This window comes from Spermophilus citellus (assembly GCF_964194105.1).
Source record: "Spermophilus citellus genome assembly, chromosome: 8".
NCBI lineage: Eukaryota > Metazoa > Chordata > Mammalia > Rodentia > Sciuridae > Spermophilus > Spermophilus citellus.
In genome coordinates, this window is record NC_138189.1 from 68664391 (window position 1) to 68680379 (window position 15989).

The 15989-nt window shown below is 36.9% G+C and overlaps 1 protein-coding gene across 1 annotated transcript in view; it reads left to right on the forward strand.

Annotated features, from left to right (window-relative positions):
• The first annotated feature begins 8629 nt into the window (after positions 1-8629).
• The window catches only part of ARHGAP24 (Rho GTPase activating protein 24), a 754850-nt gene continuing 747490 nt past the window's right edge, over positions 8630-15989 (forward strand). The window contains exon 1 of the mRNA XM_081303914.1: positions 8630-8645. The gene's annotated coding sequence lies outside the window, so the exon portion shown is untranslated. The remainder of the gene's footprint in view (positions 8646-15989) is intronic.

A 15989-nucleotide genomic window follows, 5' to 3' on the forward strand; every position in this document is an offset into this window, starting at 1 on the left:
GATAGGTCAATCCTAAGGAGGGGATACATTCAAACTGATTGGTTTGGGCCCTGAATGCCTACGTGCCAAGCTGCACAGGGTCCTAGGTTATTAAACAACTAAATGGTCAGTACCGGGCATTGTCTTAACTGCCTCAGGAATTTCAGGTTCTGTGTGCAGTTCAGAAACTTTACAATACCTAGTCCTTTACATTTTAACTCAGGCTTTGCAGCTTAGAAACTTTACCCTTTCAGAACTTGTGATCCTCCTGTCTCAGTCTCTTGAGTTGCTGGGATTATAGGCATGTACCACCTTGCCCAGCTGAGTTAATTCATTTTTGGAGGTAGTTTCTTTGACTAGTTTAATGACTTTTGAAAGGTATAAATTAGGGGTAATTAGAATGATTTAGGCTTTCAATTATATTTTTACTATTTAATAATACCCCAGATTAGTCTGATTTTGAAAAACCTAAAAGTAATATCATTATCACAAAAGGGATCCGGCAGGATGCCAACTTTATAGATCAGCTCAGCACAGCTTTTATTTGAGAATGCAGTGATGCCTCTGATGGGTCCATTTTCCTGGTGGAAAATGAGCCACTGGCCAAAGTGGGGTTTAGGCTTATTATAGGTTATACTGAAAGATCACTCAATTAATGAGCATGTCAGTTTGGGCAGTCTTTACTGGGCCAGATGGAGGGTGTGGGGGTCAGTTTAGGGAAGAAGCAATGCTTTGGCCTCTTCTCAGAAATTGTCATTTTAGACTTGATGGAAATCCCCACCCCCCCTTCCCCCACCCCTGCCCCCACCCTGTGACCTGTCTTGTCACTGGGAAACACAGTGATTCCTTCATTCCTTCTCCCTCAGCCACATTATTTTGGGGTTCATCTTTTTCCATATCCAACAGATATATACTTATAAAAGCCATAGAATGTCACAGTTTTTCTTCTAAGATAACTCATCAGTGCAAATATTACTACCTAGAAAAGACATCACTTGATACATGAGTAGAGATATAAATTTCAAGTATTTTTCTTTATGATCTCTTTAACTCTATCTCATGTTTTACTCTCAACTTAAGAATTCTTGAATCTTGCAGGCATTCTCCAGATTTTCATAATATTGAATTCAAACAACCAATTTCCTGTGCAACTGGAACTATGATTTCCTTTTCAATGGTATGGCATCTCATATTATCTATCCACTGCTATCTGGGTTACTAGTCTCCCAAAAGCTATTTGCAGGTATATACAGCATATAAAGCATTAAAAAAAAATTCAGTTCTGAGTGTTGCACAAGATGAAGCCCTGTCTGTCTATAGCTGCCAAAGGGACAGAACAACTTCTCCTAGATATTCCTTACCAAAGGTGAAGAATGTGAACAGGTGTACTGTTGCTTTTCCTTAGCATGAGGAGGGCTTTTCCACCAAAGAACATTGCCAGCCATGCAAAAATAGACATGCTTGGAAAAATGGGTCAAGTTCTTGGAGAAAGCTTTTTCTTCATATTTATCTCCTTGAAGTTAATAGAAACCACATGCAGAAGAGTTGGGTGAGGGTGGCAGTGGCAAAACACTGCTTAAGTACCTAGTGAATCATCAAAACCACCATCAACCAATGTTTCCCAGAACCTTCCTCAAGTCTGGATGGCACCCAGGTTGTTGCTATGGATTTACAGTATTTAGCTACAACAGATTGTTGTACAGGGTTCAGGGTTATAACAGGTCACGAGATTCTGGCAGGGGAAGCAATTGCATACCCACCTCCAACCTCAGCACAAGTGGGCAGCTTTTCAGCTGTGAGACAAGTTAAATAAAAACTGATCATAAAGTGGTACCCTTTTATTTGTTCACCTTTCCAAAAAATAGAACCTGTGTTTCGGCTCTATTGTATTACAAAATTTAGGTCATTTAAGTGTAAGGATAGTAAATAGATCTGAGGAAAAAGTTGACCTTTGAAAATCATTGGGGAAAAAATCGGCAGGCAAGATTGTAGATGGAGGAAAATGGCAGCAGCAAGAAGTATAAGCAACACTGACTCAGGTGGGCAGGTGAAATTTGGAGTTTCAGTACCAGAAGGCTCAGTAGGTCAAAAAATGACCATCCAAATGTGTCAATGCCATCTCATCTTTTTTTTTTTAATATTTATTTTTTAGTTGTAGTTGGACACAATACCTTTATTTTATTTATTTTTATGTGGTGCTGAGGATTGAGCCCAGGGCCTTGCAAGTGTTAGGCAAGTGCTCTACAGCTGAACCACAACCCCAGCCCCCTGCATCTCATCTTAAGACACTGATTCTGTGACCAAATATTCTTGTCAGAAGGAAAACCAGTATGACAACCAAAAGTTAGCAGTGTACGAAAAGAGGAGATCAAATTGAACGTAAGAATGAAATTAAATGAGACCAGAATCAGCCAGTAAATCAGACACAAGAGGAGCTTGATAAAAAGACATTACTCCAGAAAGACTAGTTATGTCATGGGTGAACTCATTCTAGATATCCAGGATGGGGTATGCTTCAATCCTCACAAAACATTCAAAGAAGTTTAGTTCATGACACAGAAATTTCAGGTTCTTTATAAACCTCATTATGTGATCTCTCATTTATTCATTATGGAAAATTTGAAATCAAAATAGAAGAAGAAAAAATATGAAGAACTGACCACTTAGTTTTAACAATTATCAACACATGACCAATTTTATTTCAGTTATATTCAATTACACTCTTTCTCTTTTTTTTCCCTATGGATGCTGAAGCAAATTTCAGGTAGCATAGTATTTCATCTGGAAAATTCGGTATGTTTTGTAAAAATAAATAAGAACCATTTTATTGTCATTATGCCCTTCAAATTAGAAATCATTTCTCAATTAGTAAATATTGATTCACTGCCCAAATTTCCTAATAATCTCATGAATGCCTGTTTGGAGTTGATATCATTTGAATTAGGTTCCAAATAAGGTGTACATTGCTTAGTATGGCTCTTTATGCACTTAAAGAACACATTAAAACTTACAACTAGTAGTTTTTCCTTTCTGTTTATTTTTCTCCCCTTTTATGTACTTGTTGAATAAAACAGGTCCCTTGTATATGGAATTTCCCACATCCTTGTTTTAGCTGAATGCACTCCAGGAGGTGCTATTTAGCATGTTCCTCTCATTCTTCTCTGGATTCTCCCTGAAAGAGGTTAAATCTAAAGACTAGATCAGATTCATGTTTGCTTTTTTGGCAAGAATACTGACTGTATCAGTGGTGCTATGTATTTCTAGAAAGAATTCTTTTTTTTTTTTAATACAACAGAGATTTTCTTTTCTTTCTTTTTTTTTTAAAGAGAGAGAGAGAGAGAGAGAGAGAGAGAGAGAGAACTTTTTAATATTTATTTTTTAGTTCTCGGCGGACACAACATCTTTGTTGGTATGTGGTGCTGAGGTTCGAACCCGGGCCGCACGCTTGCGAGGCGAGCGCGAGAGCGCGCTACCGCTTGAGCCACATCCTCAGGCCCGAGATTTTATTTTCTTTCCCTCTTCTTATAAGGGCACCAATCATATTGGATTAGGGCATACTTTAATGACCTCATGTTAACTTAACCACCTCTTTATAAAGACTTTATTTTCAAATATGGTTATGTTCTTAGGTACTATGGTATTCAACATATGAATTTTGGAAGAACACAGTTCAGTCCACAATACATATGAAACAGCCTGTAGAATTCCATCAGAAAGCTCATCAAATCTGATTCCCTTTTTTCCATGGTGCTTTGATTGTGCATGGGTTCAGATGTGTATCTATCATTGTAACTTCCTCATCAGTCCTAAAGGTGTTAGCAGCCATTGAAGATTATTGTCTAGACAGGTTATTTCATTAAGTTTGAAAAAAGGTTATACTCTAATTTTAACATTCTGCCTGTATTTTCTAGCTAGAATTTACCAATAAAGGAGAACTTTCTTGATCACACTATTAGGTAATCTGGAAATAATTGCTATAATATAGGTAAGGCAATTATTTGATTTTTTCACTTGACCTCATTATCATGTTGAAGAGATTATTAAACCCTTATGGCTAATATACCACAAGAAGCTACATAAAAATCATGGAAATGACAGAATACAATGAGAAAATTGGAGATTGAGACACATGAAGATCAAGGGATCTCATCTTGTCATTGCACAGTGTGTTGCAGATGGTGACATGGCATTTTGATACGAGCAATTTCTCTGCAGGCTAAAGAGACATCTGTATTTATAATGGTGTGTTTCTACGAAGAAATTTAGTTCTCTTATTTCTGTCATTTCTGACATTATCAGACCTCTAACTGTTGCCTTTAGTCTGATATATGTTCATAGTTCTAATAAACACACAAGTAATCTCACTGCTCAGTTTATTTACTGTCAGCTTCCCTTGTTTGCCATGGAAAAAAAAAACCCATTGAATATCTGGCTCCATTTTGTACAAATAAATTGAAAAACCAGCCTCTACCTCAGAGCAAAGCCTGTCCAAGGAAGGGGCACGATCTTTGTCCTTGGAAAGACCCACAGAGCACTCCTAGGCACATACCCACCCTGCTGAGTTGTTTATCTACAAACAACAAGAGAGATCTGCAGCACCAGGTGTTCCTGACTCAGTCAGGCTAGGTGGGGATCCATAGCAACCCCCTAGCAGCCACCAATCAGCATGAGACAGGGAAATACCTGGGATGCCAGATGACCCTCCCAGTATTTTATGGTGGTTGATAATGTGTTGGGAAACCATGTAGTTCAGCATGAACACCTCTCTTGGCTTAAACCAATCAGTTCAAACAAATCCCCCTCTTGTAGTAAACAATTACCCCTACCCAACTTGTTCCCACCAGTGAATGTGCTAATCATGTTTTAGAGTTGTTTTATGATTTTCCTGCGGTGTGTGATGATTTGCTAAGAGATGATATGATGTAGGTGAAGTCCTTGCCTTCCCCAAAGAGTGTATAAAACTGCAGCAAAACCTCTCAGTGTCACCAGTTGCTGTGTGTGCGTGCGGAGGACCGAGCTAGCTCGCAATAAATAAATGCTGTTTACATTGATCTTGGTCTCTGGTGGTCTTTTGGGGGTCCCGAATTAGAGCATAACAAAATCTGCTGTTTTTGTGGCCTCTATCTTGCACTTAAACAAAACCAACCAAATAGTACTAGTTTTAATGAGTCATTAAGCACTTATCTCTGTAGAATAAATCATATATTTATCTACTGATTTTTTTCACTTTGATTCTTATTAGTTATGAAAAAGACAACTTATCTTACCCGTTTAGCCTTAGCTTCCTCATTAGTTCAATTGGGATCCATAAACATAATCCAGGGATCTTCCAAGACTAGCAAGGAGAATTTATGTGAAATCATCAATCATAGGGTCTTTCTTATTCATCCTGTTGATTTCTTACTGAGCTCCTTTTTGTGGTGGCTCTTGTGCTAAGTCCTGAGGAAACAGCAAGGGCTTTGCTCTCCAGTTTCAGGCTGATGGCAAAACCAACATATGGTATAATGTCCCTAGGCACACATAATTGTGGAATTTGAATATTCATCAGTTTGTTCTAAATGTTGATTAATTTCTTATTTCTACCAACTTATTAGAAGTTGATGTTTAGTTCTGTCTCCCTGCTATCTAATTTCACTACACTTGGTCTTCTTTACCAGGTTCCAGAAGAATAATATGATGCTAAGTCTCAGTGTATAACCTCCTAATACAAGTAAAATAATGAAAGAAGAAAATTTCCATTTAATTCATTCACTCATCCATTTGTCAAATATTCAGATATCAATTACTAAAATACACAACATACCTTCTGAGAAGATAGAAATGCTCAAACCAATTTGTTTTATAAGGCATCCAAGACAGGTTAATCAGAATTAGACGATGCCTCTTCTGAGTTTGACTGCATATTATTGCCTATAAATTGGATCATATATTTGAGATGAAAGATTTGGATCAATATGTCTGATTTAATAAACACACTAACAACTTGAGACTGACTTTTAAAGAGTAATTTCCTTTAGAAAATTAGGTAGAACTATCAGATAAGGAAATGAATAGGGAACGTGATCTTCAAAACTGAACCATAACTTCCTTGACTATGGTTTTATAAGCAAAGTTGTATACTTTTGTCCCCAGTTCTTGTCCCCATCCTTACCCTTATTTCTTAGTTGCCAAACTCATCTTTGGTTTGCTTGTTTTATGCATTAAATAATGACTTCTGTGCTGACATTGAGTTTTGCTACAACCTAGTTTAAAATATTTAAGTGTGTGTGTGTGTGTGTGTGTTTGTGTGTGCGCGTGTATGTGTTGGATAATCACTGAAGTGATTTGAAAATCTGATTTCTGTTCAAGTGCCCAAGGGGGGTTCAGTCTAATGCTTTAGAGGTTCAGGTCATATCTTTTAATTTAATTCTTAGCTTTCTTGGAGTTTTTCTTTATTGGTGATATAAGAGTACATATTCCTTCATTGACAGTTTGGTCCTTTTAATCTTTTTAATAATTTAGTTACAACTTATTTCCTTTTAACTTTGTCATAACTTTCTCACATTTCTCTTAACTTTAAGTTTGCAAATGTCATGTCTGATCCTCAGTAGATAAAACTGTTTTTGATATTAGGTAAGACTCAAAGAAACCCAGAGGAAAAAACAGGAAAGAAGATTCATAAAGCATCTGCTAGATTCTAGTTAGTAGTCTGTGTCCTCTATATATGTCACAATGGCAGAGACTGTTAACTGTACCAAATCTGTTTCCTTTGCCTCTTAAGCACAGACTGCATCTCTAGCCTACATTGTACTTAGGTATGATCATGTGAGTGGAAACTTTACAGTGTAATTAGAAGGGAAGTGAGGGCATGGTTGAATGTGTTCTTTTTCTCAATTTTTTCCCACTTCTATGTAAAAGGATTATATTTCCCAATCCCATTGATACCAGATATGGTTAAATGACTTGCTGGGCCAATGGAACATGAGTGGAAGCAACACAGACTACTTCCTGATGGAAGCTTTCATAACTATCATGCAGTACCACCATTATTCTTTCTATGACATCTGATGGAAATAAGGGCTGCTCCTTCAGCTCAGGCGCAGGATGAGGGAGACATTCACTGTGAACTGAGGTGGACACATACATGTACATGAAAAGTAAATATCACCATGAAAAACTCAGAGTTTTGAGTCATTTGTTACTACAGCATAACTAAGTGAACTGGTACAAAGGAACATGCTAGTTTTGTCACTATTTAGAGACAAAGTGATGGGCTGTTACTATAAATCAGAGGAAAAAGCATGTGTTTTGAAGAGATCTGAGTTGGATTCAGTTTGAATTCTATGGTTGTGCATAGTTGGGATAGTTATTTAACTATCTGAACCTTGGTTTTAAACTATGTTAAATGGAGATAAACCTATTTTAAACTTGTTACATTTTCTGTGATGCCATTAATGAAGATGGAATTCTTGCTGCTGTAACCAAGAAATGCAAAACTGTATGATTCAAAATTTATCGAAGTCAATTTCACACTTCACCTAAATGGTAAAACAGATGTTCCTAATTGTCAGGTGCATTTCCTCAAAACTGTGACTAGGGGCCAGGCACCTTCCTTCTGTCTTGTGGTTCTGTTATCTGTAACACATGGTTTCCCAGGTTAACTGCGGACCATCTCCAATCCACTGTCCCTGAGGGCAAAGGAATATGGAAGACTACAAAAGGGAGGATTTTCATGGACAGTGCATGCAAGTGGTATCCATGCTTCCACTCACATTCTCATGATTAGAATCTAGTACAATGTAGGCTGAAAATTCCGCCTAATGCTTTAGAGTCTGGATTCATGCAAAAAGTACTGAAGGGGCTGGGGTTGTGGCTCAGCGGTAGAGCGCTCGCCTTGCATGCACGAGACCCTGGGTTCGATCCTCAGCACCACATAAAAATAAATAAGTGAAATAAAGGTATTGTGTCCAACTACAACTAAAAATATAAATTTTTTTTAAAAAGTACTGAAAATTTTTGCTTGTCGAAATCAAAACTGAGAGTTCTTGCAAAATACATAAAGATAGATTTGACTCTCAGTTTTTCTTCATCTCCTCCTAAGCAATTGAACTCAGACAACTTACATTATACATATGGGCCTCTACTAACTATTTCATTTGATAAAAGAAGATGAGGATCAAGCTTAGGTTATTATATACTCATAGTGAGTTTTAAATGGAGTGAAACAGGCAGAACATGAATACAAAGCTGGTGTATAGTGAATGACAACTTTTCTATTAACATTAATAGCAGTGATGATGCTAGAATCATCATCATCGGAAAATAATAGAGTATTGCCAGGGAAAGGTATATTTTATTCACAGGCCCCTTATAGATGTGACATAGGAACTGTTCTAAATATCCTTTTTCTATTCTAAATATCTTTCCCCTAGAGAAGCATGGAAAGAGGTTGGAATATGCTTTCTGAAGGGCCCAGAACAAGCTTTTGATCTCACCTGAGCGTTTTGACACTGTGTAACTTGATAGTAAACAAATTATGTCACATACTTGGCGTGCATGCCTTAATAATTTCTGAAAAGCCACTAGAGGGTGCTACTTTGTAAGGAAAATAAAAGTGCCTTCTTACAGTAGCGTTCAGTCTGCAGCCGCGACGTCTGATGTCAGGGGCTAGAACCGAGATCTCCACTGTGAGTATCTGGGTACAATTTACTCATTTATCGTTTGTGTTGGAAGTAAATAGCAATACTTTAGGTAAGCCACAAAAGTTGATTCAGATAAAATCCTAGTCTTGTCTTTCAGTAAATATTTCTATCAATTCTGTAAGGGAAAAGCTGAGAATATTTGTTATCAAACAAAATTGTGAGGCTGTATTACTTTCTTATGAGAGATAAGCTGGTTTCAGTGTGTGTGCTGTGTTTTTACTAGATAACTGTTGTTTTAAGTTTAGGATAATGATTTTTATGCTGTCTTTGGTAGTCTTTATGATAAGGTTTGGTGTAAGGAAGATCTTCTTGCATTATTTTTGTCCTCTGAAAGATAATATTTCAATGATCCAAAGGTCACAAATATATTCAGGTGGTGAGGTACAGATAAATTAAGTAGGTGATCTTCGTTTTTTGTTACTCTGGATTTAAAGCAAATTATTCCAACAAGAGGTTGTATTAAGTGTCGGCATTAATTATGAAAACCAGCCTGTAGTGTGAAGCTTCTATTCAATGGCAAGTGCGTCTTGGTGGAGCCAATTACCTAAGGATGAAACATAGACAGCATGGGTTTTGTCAAAATATTTCTTCAGATCAACTATTGTCTTTTCATCTGACCTCTAGGTAATGATAAAGCTGGAAGAAGATTGTCAATAGTTGGGTGAGAGAAAGAAATAGAAGGGACACCTACAAAAATTCTAGATTTCCAATAAAAACATACTATACAAAAAGTGAGGGTCTCATTTTTTGATCCTGAGAGATAAGTTAGCTTCCAGTGGGATTCCCCCCCCCCCCTTCATATTAGTTCCCAAATATTAGAGTTTGGGTAAAGTGTTTCTAGTTTGTTTTGCATTAATGAAAAAAAATGATTAAAAAGTTTCAGACAAAATTTAACTGGAAGAGTCCAAGGGTCAAGTCCTTTGAGTTCTTCATAGCCAAGGGAACTAATTAACAGTCTGGAGTGGACACGTGATTAAACTAGAATGTGTTCATGGCAATGGCTTGTGTGTGTGTGTGTGTGTGTGTGTGTGTGTGTGTGTGTGTGTGTATCACATTCTACATGCTCAAATATGCTTGATTACAACTTTAAGAGATCATGTCAGTCAGACAGAACCTTTCATTCTCCTCTTAGCACACTTTAATTTTTAGTGTTAATCCAGCTTCTTTGATTTGTTTGCATGTTTATCTTTTCAAACTGCTTTTTAGGTTAGAAAGCTATTTGGTGGGAGAGGTGCAGGGGCCAGGATATTCTGATACTATTCAATTCCATATTTCAACTCCTGTTCAGAGAATTTGATTCTGGTTATAGTTGAGTAGCACTAAAATTTGAAAAAAAATTTTTCTATCCATCTTTTTCATTAATATAGATTATTATTATTATTATTATTATTATTTTTTACTTAAGTTCACTTGAGGAGAGAAATAAAATGGAGTTGAGATTTCTTCTTGTTAATATTAAGGGAGCAAGGAAAGTCAAATTTATCCTCTTCTATTCAGTTGGATGAATTGGTCCATATAATTGATCAGAAAGGGAGTTATTATTATGTCTGGGCTGAGTTTTCATGGAGAAAATACCTATTTTAATTTTCCAACAGTATGAAAGCATGGACTATAGAAAAGAACATTTAATTACAGGAAAGGTGAAGGTGGGGCTTTATCACTCTGGTTCTTTCTGCCATTCCTAGTTGTGGCCAGTGGCTTCCTTTGGCTAAACCTTATATCCTTAAGGATATGACTAAGCTTTAGGTTTTTTGGTTTGTTTCTGTTTTATAGGAAAGAATGGCATCTGTTTGCTTACATCAGAGACATACAGAAAGAGTGCCCTTAACTGTAGAAGCCAATAAAAATGTTGCCATGGTCTCTGTCAGTGTGGCCACCAAAATGGGCTTTATGAGATTAATTGGTTGGTACTGGGACAATTCCCTGCTTAATTTCCTATTCCTTTATTTTCTTCAGCCTTCTCACTTCTCATTCTGTCCATTGTGAGTTTGTAAATGACCATATTGAATGTTTCATCCTGGGAACAGATGCTGAAGTTGTGGTGATGAGGGAGATAGGCAATGTACAGATCACCACTGCCAACACCCTGCATCTGTGCTTCTGCTTTTGATTTTTTTTTCATAAACTTCAAGACATACTATATTGTTAATCTCTCAAGTTTATAGACATAAACCTGAGAGAATGTGAAATTGGAAACCCTGGACTTATTTTCTGCTTATATTTTTTCATTTGGAAACTTGAGGGAAGCAAGATTTTTCTGGGGCTTCTTTTGGTGTAGTTCTATAACTCTCAAACCCTGGATCTAGACTTCCCTTTATTACCTTACTGGACTATTATCATTAGAGAGTCTTCTCCTTTTACCTTACATATCCTTAAGCAAGCCCAATAAATGACAGCCTTGGTTTGCCTGCCTTGATCTCTCTCTCTCTCTCTTTTTATCTCTCTCTCACACACACACAACTTCAATTTTATCTATCTATCTATCTATCTATCTATCTATCTATCTATCTATCATCTTTATGGGAAAATAGATGGAGAGCAAAGAGATCAAATATCACCTTTATCCTTTATGATTAATGAGACTAATATTTGAGAGTGAACCTAAGGATGGGACAATAATGGGATCCTAATACCAAACAACAGGATCTTCCAGAGTCTACTTGGAACCTTCTTGGTAGGAGACTGATCCTGTTGAACCTAAATTCATGCTGGAGCCTATGTACCTTCTAAAGGCAGCTGGCTCCCTCAGGAATGTAGGGAGAAAGGGCTGAGCTACACTTACCTATTTCTTTTCCCATACACATTAGTCCAGTAACAGATTCACTTTCTAAGATGAAAAACTTTGGGAAAACTCCATTAGAGAAAATTCAAGGGCGGTAAAGAATTATCACATCCCCCAGCCTCCAGAAAGTCTTGAGATTTTTTTACCTAATGGAGCCTAACCATCAAGTCTGTGGAAAGCGGATTGCTGCTGTTGTCTTAGAGGTCAAATCTTCAGTCTATCAAAGCAGACTTTTCCATCATCCTGAGGTTATTGTCCTACCACCAATGTCTGATTTTGGGTGGATCTGCCTAGTACCACTGGTGAGAGAGAAATCCTTTTCTTCTAGACATGTGTAAAAAGTCAATCTATAATAAAGCTGAAAATTCTCTCCCCTTTATATTCTCAACCCGAATTTTATCCACCTTCATTGTCCAAACTTATTAGAGGATTTGCAATGATATTAAATGAACCCATGAAGCTATTCCAATAATAACATGACAAAAACTGGAATTTCTGAATTTACATATAAATCTATGCCCATTATTAAATTCCTCCACAAATATTAAATTGCTAGTTGAAGTTCTTTTGAATGTTATAGTTCAAATGAATAAAACCCCAGACTCAAATTGTTTCACCTTTGTGATTTCAATGAAATTAGTGGGAAAAAATCATTCCTTCCAATTGCTTATTCTGTTTAGTTGTCAGTAAGGAGTTATCTGTTATTGGAGAAAATGAGTTTCCTTGGGCAGCTGCAGCCTGGACTATTTCTCACAGAATGGGTGAGTTCCCTCACAGCTTCAGGAACTGCATTAATTCAATGCCAAATTTCTAATGTGATTCGTTTTCAAAAAGGGATTTACAGTATTATTATGGCATGGGCCCTTATTCCACCAAAATTAGAAAACAGCTAATCCCCAGCCCTGAGAACAGTTTTGACAGGGGAAATTGTGTTCTCTAACCTGGTATCAATGATGTCAGGACTTCTAGAAGAGATTTATTGACATCTAAGAATAGGGTGGACAGTGTTGATTGTAAGTCTGATTGAGATGCTACTCCATCCATGCCAATTTTTCAGAATTTACAACTTAAGAGCTTGAATTCAACCAGAAGAAGCCCTTTTTAAGGATATTCCCTTTAGGACTAAGTAATTACCAAATCTTGGGGGAAAATCTATTTATGCACATGGTCTCTTCTAAAATGGGATAGCTGAGTCATGATGGTCAAGCTTAGGAATTTGCAAGCATTTCTGCATTATTTGGCAAACCACTGGGCCATGTGTTTTGGGCATCTTGATGTGATTTAATGTGGGTTCTGTCTAGCGACATGTCTTCCAGTTTCTCCTCTGCCATAGTATGGTGGTGGATCCATTGTTTTTGCTATGAAACAACTTAGCTCTAAGACCTCTTTCTACAGATCATACCCAGTCCAGCTGGAGAAACACCCCCAGCAGATTTCTGAACTTGCACTGCCTTTTGATATTTCTTGAAGCTTGTTGCCATCAGGAGATTCACTGAGAATGGGTATTGTCCTGTGTTCTTCAAGACAATGTATCTGACACAAAACAGTTTTAGCTAGAACCTCACACAGGGGTGTTTAAAAATATGTTTTGGACTTGAATGCTTGTATACTTTAAATATAGTTCCTACATTCACAGTTCAGAAACATATAAAAGCAATGAAAATTATTTCACCTATTGTTTGTAAGAGTGAAGAGTGGGAAGTCTGTGGTTGTACTGTAGCTGCCTGCTTCTGAGGGTCTCTGGAGCCCATGTGACTTTATTTAAGTCCTGTGAACCTCAGTGTATGCAAAATCAGCCTCTCCCTGCATACAAATAATCACAGACCTGTGGACCAGCCACCTAAACTGCAGCCTCCACCAAATTTAAAACCCTCTAGTAACCTATTCCTTTAAAACCCAAGGTCGAAAGCTGCTGCTTAGGCTGCATTGGTTATAAGCACACCACACAACTATGAAATGGCAGTTGCAAGGTGCCTTGTAAGCACTTACAAACCACCAAAGTCAACAACAGACACCCTCTGACCTCACCCAGTCTTTTAGTATGCAATGTTATTTTTACCACCCAAATCACACTCCATGTCTATTTCTCAATTTTCCTGGTTCAAGGCACCATATTCTAATACTTATTTGAATTGAACTTCAAGATTGTAGGCAAAGGTAAATGGATGGAGTTGGAGAAAAAAATGATAAGTGCAGTTAGCCAATCCCAAAAAACCAAATGCTGTGTGTTTTCTCTGATATAAGGAGGCTGATTCATAATGGGGTTGGGGGAGCATGGGATGATTAGATGAACTCTAGATAGGGCAGAGGGGAGGGAAGGCAAGATAGGGGGCATGGGGGTAGGAAAGAGATGGAAAGGTGGAATGAGATGGACATCACTACCCTAAGTACATGTATGAAGACATGAATAGAGTGACTCTACTTTGTATACAACCAGAGATATGAAAAATTGTGCTCTATATGTGTAATATGAATTGTAATGCATTCTGCTGTCATACATAACAAATTAGAATTAAAAATAGATTGTAGGCAAAAGCAGAGACTGTACTCAATTTTTCTTAGAATAACAGAGCTGAGCATCCGCACTCTGTAGTTAGCTGGGTCTTGAGAACAAGGAGGGCAGAAAGTACTGCTGTACTCATATTCAGCTAGGAAACTCCCCGGTCAGATAACGCACTCCATTTTTGTGCACAAGGAGCTAGAAGTATTTAGGACAGATCTGTTCTCATGGAAAGCAGAGGACTAAAGTTCTAGTCCCCCTTATTAAGACTTGATTAGATTTCCCCCCTGTGGTCTCCTTTGAACCAGTTTCATTCTCCAGAATGAAAAAAAAAAAAAAACTGAACAAATGAACACAAGAGACTTATATTTTCTAAGTAACCGAGAAGCTCGCCAGTCAAATAGCTCAACTCATGGATCAGCAATTTTAATACTGCTGCCAAATTTTTCCCAGGTCTTTACATACATTAACTGTGACAGATCTCTTCACCCTCACCATGTAAAACCTGGAAATGCTTGGGTAAGTCTCATTTTCTAAAGGTAGGCCAGAAAGATTTAAAATAATATGGGTGGGAGGGGGCAACCCTGAATGAATAGGAAAATGATTTGCAGCACACAATGATAAGGGACATGTAATTATGTTAAATTAGGTAGCTGTGAAAGCACTTGGCAAACTTGTAAAATACCATGTGAAGGTAAAGTTTCAGCTGTTACATTCTGTGCAAATGGACTGCAATTCCAAGTCCACAATTTTCTATCAGAAGCCTTTGGTAGGAACTTTAAAGCTTTGTTCTATTCTTTCTGAACGAAATTGAGCCTGTGGAGTGTTGAATAATCTTTCTAAACCTCAGTCTACGTTCATCAACTTAATGAATGTTCAAATGGGACCAGAAGTTGGTTTGGTTCTCTTAAGGATTAGTGTTAGAAGCCAGGAGGTAACTAGATTCATATGAAATGTACCCTGCTGAGGCATGAGACCCTGATCAAGTTGAAAGCTTGGCCATAGAAAAAGTCTTACAAAATGAACTCTACATATGAAAAAAAAATACATATGTTTTGGAACAAAAGAGAAGTTAATTTACCTGTTTGTTTTCCTTGACTATAATATTAAGAAATTATTTGATAGGTAATTATTAATTTAAAAAAGAAACATTAAATCACCATTTCAAAAACAGAACCATTTTTTCTGTCCACCTACTTCTATATAAATTTAGTGTACACACATTTATCTAGAGAATTAACTAACAACTTGTTATGTTGCCATGATATTCAAATGTTTGGTTCAGTGATGTATTCTCTTAAGTCTTAGTAAAGTGCTTCCTCTCAATTAAAAAAAAAAATTCCTAATGGGACTTATAGTCACTCGATTCCTATATAGTAAAACATGAATTGTTCTAACCCAAATGATATTTGAACATGACACAAATTTGAGAGAATCTGTAGGTAAGTTCAGTAAACTGCAGCCAGGCAAACCCAGCTGCATAGCAATTCACAAGCATACATACATCTCAAATATCTACCTGTATGGACATCTCACCCTGTGTTGTGAGCCACACCCACCTACGTCTGGCATTAGAACTTTCAGATAATCCTTTTTCCACTATTTCATAGCTCCTAAGCTGAAAGCCTTCTTCAAATTCAGTTCTTTTTCAATATGCAATGCCATATTTATTGTGGTATTTGTGTATTTCATAACCATTTCATGTGTATAAACTGCACTAGCATATTTTTTTTGACTGTTTTTCTTTTTTAAATGAAGGATCTTTAGACAAAGTGACTCGACAAAATTTCCTGGTTATATTATTAAATTACAAAAAGGAAGTCATAGATGGCATAGTATAATCAACTTCATGTTCAAAAATTTATGAATATGTGTAAAAAAATAAAATTTATATATATTATCAAATGCATAAAGAAAACAACTAGAACTGTTGAGGTGGTTAATATGAAAAGACTGTTAAAAGAGGGTTAAACAAGAGGATCTGTACTCAAATTTTATAGTCTGCATATAAATCCAATTTCTGGATCAGGGAGATTATAAATAGTTG